This window comes from Cygnus olor, chromosome 2 (assembly GCF_009769625.2).
Source record: "Cygnus olor isolate bCygOlo1 chromosome 2, bCygOlo1.pri.v2, whole genome shotgun sequence".
In the NCBI taxonomy this organism is placed as follows: Eukaryota; Metazoa; Chordata; class Aves; order Anseriformes; family Anatidae; genus Cygnus; species Cygnus olor.
Genome location: NC_049170.1, coordinates 155,762,403 through 155,777,746, shown reverse-complemented (window position 1 = coordinate 155,777,746; position 15,344 = coordinate 155,762,403). Strand labels below are relative to the sequence as shown.

At 41.7% G+C, this 15,344-nt stretch overlaps 1 protein-coding gene across 1 annotated transcript in view; it reads left to right on the top strand.

The window, feature by feature from the left end:
* The first annotated feature begins 438 nt into the window (after positions 1–438).
* COL22A1 (collagen type XXII alpha 1 chain) overlaps positions 439–15,344 on the top strand; it is a 218,174-nt gene continuing 203,268 nt past the window's right edge. The window contains exons 1-2 of the mRNA XM_040547335.1: positions 439–578; positions 670–728. The gene's annotated coding sequence lies outside the window, so the exon portion shown is untranslated. The remainder of the gene's footprint in view (positions 579–669; positions 729–15,344) is intronic.

Below are 15,344 nucleotides of genomic sequence, written 5' to 3'. Positions count from 1 at the left end.
TGAAGATGATCCTCTTTAGGTCATGGTTTATCACAAAAGACAACCTTGTGGTCTTCTTGGGCAAGTCAAACTGAATCACAAAAATAATCTATGAATTTCAGTCCCCCGAGGTGTAAAATCACTCTGGTATGTCCAACAACAACTGAAAAGAATGAGAATTAAAAGCTAAAATTTGCAGAAGTGCTTGTCAGGTATTACATACTGGGGGAAATTTTTCAAAAGTTTGTGTTATTGTTTTCTAGGAGAAATAGGGTACCCATGTCTTATTAAATAATAAAATACCTGACACCTGAAGAGGAATAAACACTTAAATCGTTCTCAGGTGATTCCACTGAAGCAAAAGTTTTAAGTTGTATTTAAAAATGCAGGCAGTTTCCTTTGGTCACAGTGTATAAAAACAGTGGTATGCATCTCTCTTTCAGCACCTGCTGGTTTGTTATAGGTTTTAGTATCTCTAATGTGTTCACAAGAAAAGCTGATGATTAAAATAAGCAGATTTTGAAGGTCGCAGAAGAAGTCTGAATGGATGGGGACTCAGGAATTACTTTACATTCAAGTCCATATTTGAGGAACTGAAGGTATTTTTGTATTCTCTGTGGTCTTTCATTGTATCTCCTGAGTTCAGGAAAAGGCTTCTAACCTTGTGCACACTGATGCTTTCTTGCACAGTAAAAACTGACTCTTTGGGATTTGGTTTAAGTGATGGATGAACAGAGTAGAAAATAAAGGTAAGAAAATTAATGCAATCCTGCCCTTAGGTTTAATGCTTTCTGGGAATAAATCCATGAAGTCTAGGGAGGGCTCTGTCACTAACAACAGCTTTCTGTGATTTAAGGTTTCAACAGCGTGTTTAGTGTTATATGGACTTAAGTGGAAAATGACTCCCAATTTATTGAGGCTTCTACTGTGGTTTCTTTATTTAGGAGTAGATTCTGTCATCCCAATGAAAAAAATATGGAGTACTTTAATCTGCTAAGAGGTATGTTGAGATACCAGTGGGATTGTCTGAACATCGATCTTTTTGCAAGCTGTGTTACTAAATCAGCAAGGCTAGCAAGGACTGTAGTCATTTCTGAAGCACATAATTCAGGGTGTGGTATTTCAAAAAAAAATGTCAAAGTTGGCTTTTCCTGATGTGATGAGTTTGGTAGGAACACTTGGAATATTGAAAACACTGAACTTTTAAAATGTTTTCAGTAATTTGCAAAATGACTTGGATCTTTTTAAAAATTGTTTATGACAAATTACAAAAAAAAAAAAATGCACTCAGGCTGCTCTCTCTATCAGAAGTAGATGAGCTAGAATATTGCTGGCAGCATCTTTTCTAGGCTAGTGTATCAGGAAATGCTTGAAATCATGGACTAGAAGCTGGTGAGCTTTGATTGCCAGAGAGCAGTCTGAATTCAATGGGTATCTGCAAGTACCAGTGCATTCCCCAGTACTCATGGGGATACTGGGACCAGCACAGCAACTGGTCTTTCAGTGAAAGGGAGGGTGAGCAGTGCTTACGTGTTGTCCTGGCCCAGGCAGGAGGCGAGGGCTGGTGTTACCCAAGCAGTAATCATGGGAGGCACTGCAGTGGGGATAGCCCTTCATTGCCGGTCCTTTTCTGCTTTTGTGGTGGTTGTGAGGCTACTTTGGTCCCTGGGAGGGTGCAGCCTCTTAGGGCGGCGGGTGCCGTAGATCCCAAGTTCTGCCCACATCCTGCCTGTCCCTGCCTGTTTACTTGCAGGGCTCCAGCCTGCAAGAAGGGCATTCCTCTGCTGCAGGACGGAGTTCAGAGACAAGGTAGGTCTTACGTGGCTGAGAAACACATGGTAGGCAAAATACTCTTCCCTCCTCTCTTTTCCTAAGTTGAGAAATGGGAGAATGTAGCCCAGTCCTAGACAATTGCTTTTCCCTTATAAATGTTCCCTTTTTTTGTGAGATTCACACCAGGCAAAAGCAATGCTGCTATTTATAACTTGTGGTTGAAGACAAGTCTCTCATTAAGTCTAAGAGTCATCTTAGAGTAACCATTGAATGGACTTAAATGATTTGGTAATATATTTTAAGGGCTTGTCCTCTGAAGAAAGGTGGTTAAGCCTCAGCATCACGGGCAGTGATACTTCACTCCTGTCTAATTCCTTTTGGGCTCAAAGATAATTTTTTTTATTGTTGGCTTTGTTTTCGGTGTTTTTTTGATTTACACTAACACATAGAGCTGCAGCTGCATATCAGAATGGAGTCAGGCTCTGAGATTCTGAAGATTTGCTGGTACAGAAAAATAATTGATTCCTGCTACTTGGAATCTGATGAAACTGAAATGTGTTAAGCCTTGATACTTAGCCTGCACTTGCATGATCTTTCCAATAACTCATGTTCCTTTGAAGTCATTTCATTGTCCTGACTTTCCTGTTCTTGAATTGTTGCCAGTGAATCCGAGTCCTCCTGGCGTAATTCATAGGCTGGAGTCATAAAGCTGACACTCTTGTACACTGGTATGCACTGGGGGAAAAAATCTTTTTTTGCCTCTGGGATGTTATTAGGAACAGGATGACAACTTGTGAATATTTTCCAGGTATCATAATGTTTTACTATATTGGAATGTTGAATAACATTGGTGATAACATCACTTATTCTTCTGTCACGCACTGCTGCGTTTCTGTTGCACTGAGTTGCAGCGATCTGTGCTCTGGCTTAAGATGGACATGGAAAATCTTAGTGCTGAGACTTGTATTCTAGCTTTTAACATTGCACTTTGCCTTTTAATGTTTTCAACCTTACAGGAACTTCACCTGAAAAGCATACAAAAATAGGAAAAATGTTGGTCTAATGGCTATTCAGTGGCATTGCTGCGGATATAACCGAATGCTTTATAAAAGCAACAGACTAGCTTTTATAGCATATGAAAACAAAGCTTCTACCTGAAATCTAATAGTATGCTAGGAAGGGTGGTGTTCTGTAGTTTCTTTTTGTGTTTGTGTGTGCGTTTTATGGTGGACTCTTCTTAATTAGCAAAGTCAGAGGCAAGCTAGACAAGCTGCTACACATGAGTAAATGAATCAATATGTCAAACTAAGGCAGTGGTGTGGAAAGGGAATAAGGGGGCCATTGTCAGTGAGAAGAGACTCGGGAGTGGAGGAGCGGATGTACCGTGCAATTTTGTCTGACAAACATTTTTCCACTGACTTCAGAAGTGGAAGGTGTGTGTGTCGAGTATGAAGAACTGTAGCATGCTTTTGATCTTTTCAATGTTTCACACACCTCAGAGGGAAATAAAATTCTGTCTTCTCAAAAGGGAGAGCAAATGTGAAGTGCTAGGGTACTTCTGTCTCAGTGACTTGAGAGTCAGAGCTGGTGTTCATACAGGTGGCAGCACCAGAGAGACGAGTTAAACCTACAGCAGTCTTCTGCTCAAATGGTTGTTTCAAAGAATAAAGGAAACCCAGCACTCTCTTCTGGTCTTACATAGCTATTTCAAGGGGGGAAATAATCCCTTTCAACAGAAAAATGTCAAACATGACTACTGCACTGTACGATGCCAATCATATAGAGAAGACCATGCCATGGGAAGGTGTAGTTTATGTCAGACAAGCTGAGTATAATGGCTCTCCAAAGCCATTCATATCCCAAGTAGTGCAGTAAAGCAACAAATCTTCAACACTTGCTAGTGTAAGTAAAAATAGCAAGGCAGAAGTCTAACACAGCAACTGTTTCTCCAAATCTAACTTTTTAAGGTTCTTGAACAAGGATTATTTCTTTTCCCATCCTCTTTATGGTATTTTAGAACTTAGACCAGTTATTACTTCAGTGTAATTCTCCTCGGATGTCAGATTTGCCTGAGAGATGTAAGCCTTTGCGCTGGCAAGGCGTTTCACTGGAAATGAAAGCCACAGTCCAGCAGTTTGGATTTAAGCATGCTGAATTTCAGAGAGAAAATTCCTTCCCAGAATTTGGGAGTCACCCCAGCAACTCGCATGCCATGCATGCCAAGTGGAAGCAGAAGGGGTGGGAGCTGAAGGGGGAGTGAGATTGTATCGGAAGACCTGAAAGTTAAATGCATAAACAAGGGCTGAAAAACGTACTTTCTTAGGTAGCTTTAAAAAATGTTTCCTAGTAAAAACACAGTGAATGCAGTTGCTATAGCTACCGGGGGGTGGGGGGGGATTGTTGAGAACTTCTTGAGATACTTACTGTTTAGTTGCACACAAATGCGTAGTTTTTCTCGCTCTGAGGATTCAGCATCACCTTGCGTTTGGCTTCTCTCCTAAAGCATTTAAACAGCCACTGGTAAGCAGCAGCAGTGTTTAGAGCTTCTGAAGGGCATATAAAAAACAAGGTGCTATGCTGATCTTGAGGAATCTTTTTATTTTTTCTCTCTTTATTGCACAAGTGAAACACTGATTTAGCTGAACTGGTGTTTTATTTCATTTCTTATATGTTTGGGGTTCTTTTCAGGCTAAGGAATAACTATTGGCATTGTACAGTTTTATGATCACTTTTGTAGGGAACACTTCAAAATTTTGGGGTATTAACTGAGCCTAGCAACTCAAAACTAGGCCCAAAAACAAGGCAGGGTTTCAGATTAAAGCACGATGATTTAAGGACGCTGGAAACAGAAGATGAATGAATTCATTCTAGAGTCTCAGTATATCAGATGATGGTAGCTGAGCATCTGAACAACTTTCTAGTTGTGGTGCAGGAATGTTTTGTCTCATAAATCAAGACCAAAAGCTCTCTAGAGCCGGAAAAAGTACTGCCTCTTTTGTACAAGCTATAAATGAGATGCTGGTATTTTAAGGATAATTTTGGACCCACGTTACGCAGGAGATCAGATTGCACGTAATCCTCCCTTCTATCTTCATTAATCTGTAAATAAGAGTTGTCCTCTAAATACGTTGACATGAATATGAAAAACATTCATTCATTAAATTAGGTCTTATGCATACCCATGGAAAACAAGAGTTATAACCCCAGTTTTCATCCAGTAAATAAGTCTGTCAGCCATGCTAACACTGAGATTGTCTTTGTTTTGCTGTTTTATCTCTTATGCTTTTTTTTTCTAATTGAAATTAGAAGATATACTCAAGATAAAGAGGAAACGATTTATTTAAACAGTTACTCTTCAGAAAATAACTGCTTTGTTTGTATATGGATAAATGTATGTGCATCTCTGCCCATCATGATGGTGCATTAAATATTTTGCACTTGCCTTGACATGAGAAGGAAAGCAAAGAAAAACACTTGCTCTTTCCTTGGTGGAGAAGGAGATCTAGTGATAGAACGACATAGGAAAGGTCAAGGAACTCAGTGCTTTATTTCACCTTTGTTTTTACTGGTGTGGTGTGACCTCAGGTCCCCAGATCCTGGAGCCTACTTCCAGAGTCAGTGCGAGCATTTACGTCAGTTGAACATCAAGACTAACTTCACCCAGTTCAGTTTGTGTGTACAGAAAAGTCAAACTGAAGTTTCACCCTTTAGGCAATTCAAGATTCTGTGAATGCCCTTTTAGGTCCTATGTCCATAATGATTCACCCAGAAATTGGGCTAGGTCCTGCATAGGATGTTCTTAAACACTCTTTGTGTAAGCTAGTTTAATGCTTCACTTTGTTCCTTCTACCCAAACCTGCTTTTGTAACACAATCTCATCATTCTGGAAAGGATGTCTGCTTAGAAATCTACATGCTTCTTCTCCCCATTGGACAAAGTCTTTCTACTCAGCTGTTTTCACCCTCTGCATCTGAACTGGCTAAAGTTTCCTATTGTTACCGTTAGTCTGTGAGTAGTTGCTGCTTTCGGCTGGCTTTATCTCACCTTGGCCACATAGACATCTGTTGATACATCAGCACCTAAATCTCAACTGTTTATCTAGGCTCTGAGGAGGATAAGCACTGCTCGTGTGTAGCTCACTTGTTTCACTCGTCCTCCTCAGAAAGAGGTAAAATCAATCTAGGTATGGATTTGTTTTCTTCTCCATGAACTAGGAGGGGGACCCACCCTGAGTAGCTCAAGTATAACACATACAATGTTAGTTAGACACCTACAATCTGAATTTAGATTAGATAAAACCAAGCCAAAGCTCTACAGTGTCTTAGGAGATAGTGTAGCGTGAGAGAACATCTTAAATGCATCTCTAAAGTCCATGAAGGCACAGATGTCATTTGATTTAAGTTCTAGAACTGCTGTCTAAATGTGTATTTCTTTTCCATTTCTACAATTTTTCCTGTCCTCTCTCCTCTACCAAAGTTTCCTGTTCTGCATTTGCTGTTCTTTTCCTGTTAGCAGCTGTACGTCCTGCTGTCTGATCCTGGCATCCTCGTTTTCAGTTCTCTCTGCTTTTACTGCTTTCCTGATATCACTATACAGCCCTTGGCCGTCTGCACGAACTGGTATGAGAACAAAACACAGGGATAAGGTATAGCATCATAAAAAGACCTGTACCTAAAGATCTGACCTCTGCCTCTGAGATAACAGTTCAGTCTGCAAGCTTGTCATTAGTTTTAGATTAATGGGAGCTTTGGAAACATTTGGGTCCTTGTTCAGTTAAAGTATCCTTCCTCCAACCATCACATACAATCTTTGATATCTACTACAGCCTATCCAATCTCTCTCTTATTTTAAGGTACGAATTCATGACATTACAATATGAAAAGGAAAGGAAATGGAATCATGTAATTTTTAAGTTTCTGGTCTTTGACACAGCTTGGTGTCACAGGTGGTCTTGTAGTTAATTACAAGAATTTGAGATATGAAGAAAGGAGAATGTTAGGAAGACCTGAATTTGATATTGTTCTGTGTTTCATCCTCATGCTTTATTTTTGTATAGTTGTCTCCCTTTCTGCTCTCCATGTCCTTCAAGAGAGTGACTGCTGCTGTTTCTGAGACTTGTGAGAAGAATTAAAAGAAATGAAGCAGAGCGGAGGGGATCGGGTGCAATGAGAATCGAGGTGATTCAAAACCCTTCCAGTCAGTGTCAGGATCATTGACACTGACCCCTTGCCTGAAGCACAGACAGGCAGACAGCTGTTGTGCTGGGGTGGCAGGTATTGACCTTTCTCATACACTAGTAAGTAAGAATGCTTCTGCAGCTGACACCTCCCTGGTGTGAGAGCTGTGTGTGAGCTGCAGAGCACAACTTTTGTTTTTTTACCCTTTCAGTAGAAGTGGCAGTAGTCATGAGAACCCTTCATTGAAGAAAATGGGAGTAATTTGCACCCTTTCTCTGGCTACAGTTATTTTGTTTCATTTACAGCTTCCAGACCCTTATTTGCTGTACTTCTTTTAACTTCTTCATTGGCATCCTCTTCATACTCACAGCCCTAGAAACAGCAAAGCCACGAAAAGGGACAGGAGCAGAGCTTTGCTGCAGGTCTCCTGGCAGGATGATTCACGGGCAGCAATTTTCTCTCTGTTGCATTCAGGAACTAGGGGCAGGGAAATATATTTTATCTCAGTCTCAGACTTAAGATCCTTGAGACTCTGCTTTTGCTTGACTCTCCTGTGTTTCCCTTACCTGCTAGTCCTGTGTTGATGGTGTTTACAATGTTGGGCAGTGATCCCAGAGATGTCAAGGATATGATTTTCAACTTACCTTGACTCAAAGCTCGTGCTGCAATGAGGCTGTGCTTGTTAGTTCTCTTATTTCTCTTACTTTAAAGGAGCTTATTGTGACAGTGAAGACATCTACAGTGCAGGTCCCTATGGTTAGAGAGTTGCATCCTCCCGTTTCCTCCTAGCCCTAGATCCTTTCATGAGAGAGAAACATTTTACGTTCAAGCCAAAAAAAAGCTTGGGTGACATTTAGGCACTTGCTTCCAAGACTTTCAGTCTCAAATCCTCTGTACAGCACCAGGGATGTAAAGAATGGCCTTCTCCAGAATGTGTGGTGGGAGAGGGCTTCCTGCAAGCTGCCTATTTCTTTGTCTCTTCGGCTGTCCTTTTTCTTTCTTCTCTTTTAAAAGAGAGGTGGCAATGCTTGTTCTCATGAGACAAGAGCCTGGAGATATTCAGTGGGGTGGATTTCAGGCAGTGGATCCCTCACAGGGGACAAGCGTTAAGGGAAAGCATCAGGGCGAGGCTGAGGATGTCACCCTCTTACCTGCACCTTCCCATGTAGTGCTGGGTATCTTCTGGTTTTATGGCCTTTGTTCACAAATCTTTCACTTTTGTTGGTGTGTTGGTGTCTTGAGTATTGTTCTGGGTTTCTTTACAGAGGCCAAGAACATGAAAATTAGACAATGGAAAGTCTTTGAAATTGATCTCTTAATCAAATGTAGCCATTGTTTCTGTACATACCTTCAGAAAATTCAATGGCCATTAACTTGTTGGAACAAGTGGAGGAGAGATTCACCAATATAGTGTGACTAGGATACGTGTATTCCTGTATTGGGGAAATTTTCTGTTGTCTGGACAGTTCAGTAAAAATGTTGGAAGTGGCTGGTTGAGTGCGTGGTCATTTCAAATGACTGTGGCCCTGTTTATTAACCCTAGGAATGAGAAACAGTTGGTATGAGCTCATTTCTGGAACTTCTAGGGATTCTGGTAATCCTTTTTCATGCCATTATCATAATGCATCGGGCAAGAAATCCAAAGCAATGCTTCCTTGCATGGGCCTCAGTAGGGCTTCTGGGAGATACATTCACCACGCTCCTCCCTGTTAGAAAATATGTTGCCTATTTTCCAGATTTAGGCTGTTATCCCATCCCAATTCCTGGCTCCAGCTCTGTTAGCTGACTATATAAAGCCATGACATATGGGTCTTTTTACTGACATAATCCTGTACTGTACTAAAAAAAAAATATTAGGTTTCATTCCAGGAGCTGGAAGAACTTCCATGAGGATATAAAAAGCAGGAAATGGGCCTGGTATGAGTAGAGCACTCTCATATTGAATGGCCTCAAGGGGCTCGGTGTTAAAGGCTTCTTCCCAATAGTTAATGCGGGCTGGAACCACTCTCTCCATGCCTGAAAGGAAATGGGGTTTGTGGGACTTTCCCCATACAGGGCTTAGGTCAAAGGACTGGTGTTCTGTGACCCTGAAATAAATCAACATCGTCCACATGTATGGCAGTAAGGACAGTCAGAGCATGTTGTGCTGGGGACATCTTGGGATTTTCTACTCTGCTGAAAAATTCTTCCACAGTTTGGGCTGTTAACTTCTTCTGTGGATGTCATTTTGGTCTTTGACTCACTGACATTGCTCCTTATTAATCTTTATATCCTTTACACTGGTGGCTGTAAAATTAAATATTTGAATTGGGCTCTTTCCGTGAGGATGCTAGTAAATAGTGTTGTCTATAATCCTAAATTGACAGTGTGCTCAGTATTACATGGAGGTGGTGGACTTCTCAGTTTTATGATGTGTATACTGCAAACCCTGCTAAGGTCTCAATATGAGAGACACTTCTGTGCTAAATTTAAAAAAAAAAAAAAGGTGAAGGAATATGGAGAAAGTTTTCTAAAGTATCCAGGGTGCGATGGAGTCATTATTGGGATGGGTGAGCTGTGTTGCTGCTTCTGTGTAATGTAGTCTGGACTGCTGGTCTCACCGTCTGAGTGCAGCCTATTTGTAGGAGAGGTACCAAGGTAAATTTGGGAACGGTGGTGTGGAATTGGAGGTACCCTAACCACAGACTTCAGGATTTGGGAGATTCTATCACAGAGGCATTTTATTTCAGGTTAGTCTGGGGTTTTTGTAGCCAGTCAATATAAAGATTTGATATACAAGAATACAGTTTAAATCTGAAGTTACTTCCTTTGGACAAATCACTGGAAAGTTATACTTGAGGCTATTGCATCAAGGCTTTAGCCTGCAGACACTGCGTGGCTGCAGCAGGCAAAAATACATTGCAAAGTGCTCGACCAGTACTTAGGGTATTTTAGAACTGCAGCAATTTGGCAGGCAACCAGTAATAGCTTGTTTTAAATCGTCTGTGGTGGATGCACTTACAAAGGATCAATTGGTGGGATACATGATCTAAGCGTGGGTTAAGGAGTCAGGAGCTGCCGAATTCCAGTCCTGACTTTCTCTCAGGTTTCCCTGCAAGAGCACGTGCGATGCCACAGAGGTTAAAAGAACGTTTCTACGGCTGCAAAGGGGGAGCATGCAGAAATTAGGAAATGCCCATGCTGAGTTAATCCAGTCCCCCTTGGAGAATGCTTTCTGATCCTTTAAGACACTCGGTTACCCTTCTCTGTATATTTTTTCCCATCCAATTCCTGCCTCGTTCAGTCTCCTGGACAGACACCTGTCACTTAGCAAGCAGCTAGTTATTAATTTTCCCCCTCCTAAATGTTCTGCATGCAATTTATTTGTTGCACGATCAAACTTCTTTCCAAATACAGCGATATTAATCATTCGCAGGGCCCTGTAGTTCCAGCACCAAGTGCTTCGGAGCACTAACAGAGTTCAGCTAAGGCAAAAAAAAACGATGGGTTTGGAGGCTCTGCTGCTCTTCCCTCGGCGCCCCATTTCATCTCCTGTCAAAACGACAGATCTCTTTGGCTAGCGTTCACACCAACCACCTCTGTGCGGGCGATCTGCTTTTTGGGGAGCAGATTAGGAGCTAATCTTGAGACATGATATTGCAAAAGACAGGAAGAACCACCTCAGCTCCCACCGCATTAGCGGTACTTAGAGCAGGTGCTGGGGACCTCTTGGCTGGCAGGGTCCGTGAAAGTCCCCATCCAACAAGCTGTGGACCTGCTGACAGTCTCCTCCTGGTATCACAGATTTTCCATCGGTTGTAGTTAAACAAAGTACCTCAGGAGCAACGCTGGTGTTAGCAGAGGATTTTCTGCTCTATTATTCATTTGGGATTTGAAATAATGCGCGCTGAAATCAATGGCCCTGTTTTCATTAACCGCAGTTGGCTTTGGATCAGACCTGGAAAGATGCATATCTTCCAGAAATGCCATGGGATGATTTCTTTAAAAAGCATTGAACAAAGATATACGACAGCATGAGCTGACTGGGGGGGGAGACAGCCCCATCTCTCTTTTATATGGTGTGCTTCCTGCTCATATCAGCAATAATTTAGATAATTAAATTGCTTAGTTCAGGAGTTGGAAGAGACACGATCAACAAGCTGACTCTACTAGATGTCAGATGTATTAGTGTTCTGTTTTTTTGTTTTTCTTTTTTTGTTTGTGTGTGTGAAAAGCTGTATAATCAGACGCTGTCTTTTCCACCGTAGGCTGACCTCTTCTTCAGAGGAGCATACTAAAGATATTTAAAATCACGTTATGAATGCCAGCATAGTTAGAACACTTATATGGTGTATGGTGATGTTCAGCAGCAGCAGACAAATAGGTGAAATTAAGCAAAAACAATATCAGCACCCTTAGAATTTAACAGTGAGATGCACAGGTTGGTGTCAGGATTTAGTAAAACACATCCTCCGGTAAAAGCTCAGGTGTGTTAATGAGCACACTACTGTCCCCAGCTAGACATGCTTTTTACATTCAGACTTGAATCACTGCTCCTTGCACTGTCCCTGTAGGGTCTTTGAACTTTTGCTTGCATGAGGTATGAGTGATTTTTATTAGATCGCACTGCTGAAATGATCGTCTTAGTATTGACTCCAGGTTTTTTGTTCGTGTGTTTGGTTTTGGTTTTTGAGTTAATACAGTTTTGTGACTGACTCACTCCTATAAAGGATGAAAGATCAGAGAAATTGGTCTGTTTGGTGGTTGTTTTTTTCCCCATCTCTGATTCACAGGGGTTTTGGTGTCGGTGACGTCTCAAACCAGGACAGAAGAGCAGTGTTTGTGGGCTGAGGTAGGGAATATCCAGTGCTTGTACTTAAATTACGCATCCTGGAAATGCTCCAAAGTTTTCTGCTCTGCCACATTCTTTATATCTGTCCCTTCTTTTCTCTTCGTTTTTGCAGGATGCCATTTCTAAGCACACAGTTTTGCTTGTATTCTTTCATACTAGTTTCCCCTCCTTGTCCCCTGAATTACAATGATATGACAGCATTATCTGAGAAGTGGGGCTAGAACAAAGTCCCTGTATTGTCCCTTCTGCATCAGGCCCAGGCAGGACAAAAACAGAGAGAAAAGGATAGAAAACCCCATGGTCTTATTCACAAAGGGCTGGGGCTTCATTTTCCAAATGAACTCATGTCAGGATATTCATTCATTTTGGTTCAAACAGGGAAAAAGAAAGAAAGAAGCAAAAACACAAGAAAATACAGCCCAGCTATGTGGTTTGGTTCTGAATGTGTATGGGATGCTTTGGATGCAGAGCCCTAGCTCTGTTCTCAGCTTCCATGATGCTCAAGAAGACAAAGCAGCATCCCTTACAACACAGGAGTACAAGAGAAGCCCAACAATGAGCAAAAGAATAAAATACTTTTGAGATGAGAAGATCCAGTTCTCCTTCAGCTCTTTTTTTTTAATGCTGCTTTTTAGAAGTCTACATTTTCCAAAGTGAGTTTACTTGCCATGGATGCTCACTGACCTAACTCTATACCACCCCCTGAAAAAGCTATAGCAAAGTTACATGTTGTGTAGAGCTTGTGTCTATCTTCCGCATATTGTTTGTTCAGCTGTGAGGCTGTATGAATAGCTTGGTATTATGCCTGTATTTTAAGCACAGAGAGCTTACTTTAACGTTTACCAGCATGCTTGTCAGCCCGGATGCCATTCCTACATCATATTTGCATGTAGTCAGAATTATTCATTTCTTTATTCCCCGGTAAACTATTAAAAATGGGACCTCAGGCACAGAGTTTGCCGTTTGGTAGCAAACTTAGACATAATAGGGTTTGTCAGGTCTTTTTGCAGTATCACTTAATACATGTAAATGTGTCACAAAGTTATCCCATAGTGATGCTTGCAAAATATACAGAAAAAGAGGTATTTTTAAAGGATGTGAATTGACTTATGCCACTCGAAGGAAAAATATTCCCATGTGATAGGCTGAAGTAAATAGTAATAACAGAAAACCACGTTGGCCAACTGTAAACAGGGTCCCCTAAACATAATTTCTTATTCTTGGGTCACTCTGAAGCCTAGACTGTCCCAGTCTGGGCTCCTTTTCAACCCTTCCTCCTGGAATAGGATATAAATGTTGATCAGATGCTGTGACCGCAGACTGGGCTTCATCTCACATTGGTGAACTGAAGTGGGAAGGAAACTGCTGTGGAAAACCTCTCACTAGAAATGCTTTATCTCCAGCCTTTCTTCTAACACCCCTGAAGACTTCATTACTGGGATATGAGTCTTGATGTGGGTGGGGCAATTTTGTCTCCCTGAAACATCCATACATAAACCCGTTGCAAGTTAAGAGACTTGGTTCAATTCTCCATGCTATAAAAACGGATAAAATGATGTATTTTGGCCCGAATGCAAGAATAACACTGAACCACAAATGTGCATTAAAGCTACCACAGGTTATGATTCTAGATCTTAAGCAGATGTTCTGATTTGATTTGCGTTCCCCCTCTCCCCTTATTTTTAGTCCAAATGACTGCTCTGAGATACCTTTCAGCATTCATAACACCGCAATGAACTCTTGAAGTATTTTAGCCTGGAGTGGGGACGAATGACTTCGAAACGCAGCTCTCCAGCCTGGTCATATAAAGCAGTCCTTCTTTTGGGGCAGAAGCGTGGGAGGTGAACCGTGCCCACCAAGCTCTCCACGTCTGCTGCCTTTCGAGCCGGCCTCAGCTCATCCCGGCACCGTTCTGCTGAGTGACACCAGCTGCTGGTCTGCTCCATTTACCCTGGCCCCACGTGGGTTAGCAGCTGGCAAAGGCTGTTTTTAATAATGTATTTATAAAACTTTGGCGTGCAAGCCCAGACACACAGAAATGACGTTTTGAGCTCCTGGCGCTGAAAGTGCAGAATGCCCCTTGGCAGATCTGGTTTCCAATCTCTCGCTGCCGCCCCTAAGTGCCAGAAACCAACATTTCCTGAGAAATACACAGGAGGAAAAACCTTGGGCTGAAGGCTCCCATAGCTATTTTAAATGTTGCTTGCCCCGATCCCTCTGCAGGCGGCTGCCCAGTCAGTATTTCAGTAATGCGTTTATTTAGAAGGAAATTCTGACTACTGCAGGGCACTGTGATATTTTAATGCCCTTTTTTACCCTGCAATCTCTTCCAGGGAGTTCAGACCTGAGCACCTCGCTGTCTCCTAGGGACACCATCTGGCTGAGGTGTAAACTACAGCACCTGCTTGTGCCCTTCAGTTTTACGGATGGTGCTTGAAGAAAAAAGCAGGGTTTTATTTATTTATTTATTTTGATCCTTTCTTGAATTTATATTCCACAGCTGGCAGATGCCTTCTACTTTTTATTTGCGGAGCGCAGGATGTGTTAGGTGCATTGTTTTCTCCTTGTCTGTATATGATACAGATTTTTGAAAATCAAGGGGCCTGTATTTTGTCCTTGGAATAGGGATTTACAGCTATATCTTAATGACTACAGAAGATTTTTCATTTTTTTCCTTCCTAAGCCAGAATGATGTGCAATTTATTTCCGAGAGACATGGTAGAGATTGGCCCAACATTTGACTGATCAAGACTGTATTTGAACACATGCTGACACCACCGTTCTTCTTGTCTATGGTTCCCCCAAAACCCTATGGCTTTGAAAAGAAATCTCCTAGAATGCATAATCAGCCCTACAGAAATGATCTACCGTATAGTGTCCCCTTTATGCCTTCTGTACCCATCAACAGCAAGAAGCTGACGTGCATGTTAAAAGACAGAGGAAGCAGAAATTGCTTGAGAAAATGAACCAAGAAATGTGTACACTAAGGAGGAAAAGATGGATTCAGGAGCTGGGAGAAACTTTTCCAAAATGATTCCTTAGGCAATAAGAGCTACAGAGTGGAAACTGTTTTTCCTTGCATGTATGAACCTCACTACATAAAATTGCAATGACTTTATGATCTTTATAGTAAAAAATTAGTTTTAAAAAAGAGGGAATAAATAATTAAATATTGAAATAATAAAAAAGTTACCTTAGTGTTAGAAAACGTAGCTGAACTTTTATTATCCCAGCTACTTGGCCTGCCTTGCTACAATACCTGCTGGTTTCCGTGGCTTCAGACAAGGTAAACTTGAACCGGTGACCTTAGACTGAAGGTGTTCCACCTGAGCTTTTGCACTTCTTATCTGGATAGTCGAAAGACTCATTTTGAAGCTGCTGAGTTTACTACTGTAGACAACAACCGAGAGCAGCAAGCAAATGCATGAAAACAGCCACGCGTTTTTAGTGCTCAGCATTTCTGGGGCTTGGGAACAGAGAGCAGCGATGGGCGCAGTGGCAATGGGTCATGTGTGATTTGCAGTGGGCTGTATCTCGGCTCCGCGTTTTGTTTCTCCTAATGATGAATGTGTGGGAGGGCCAGG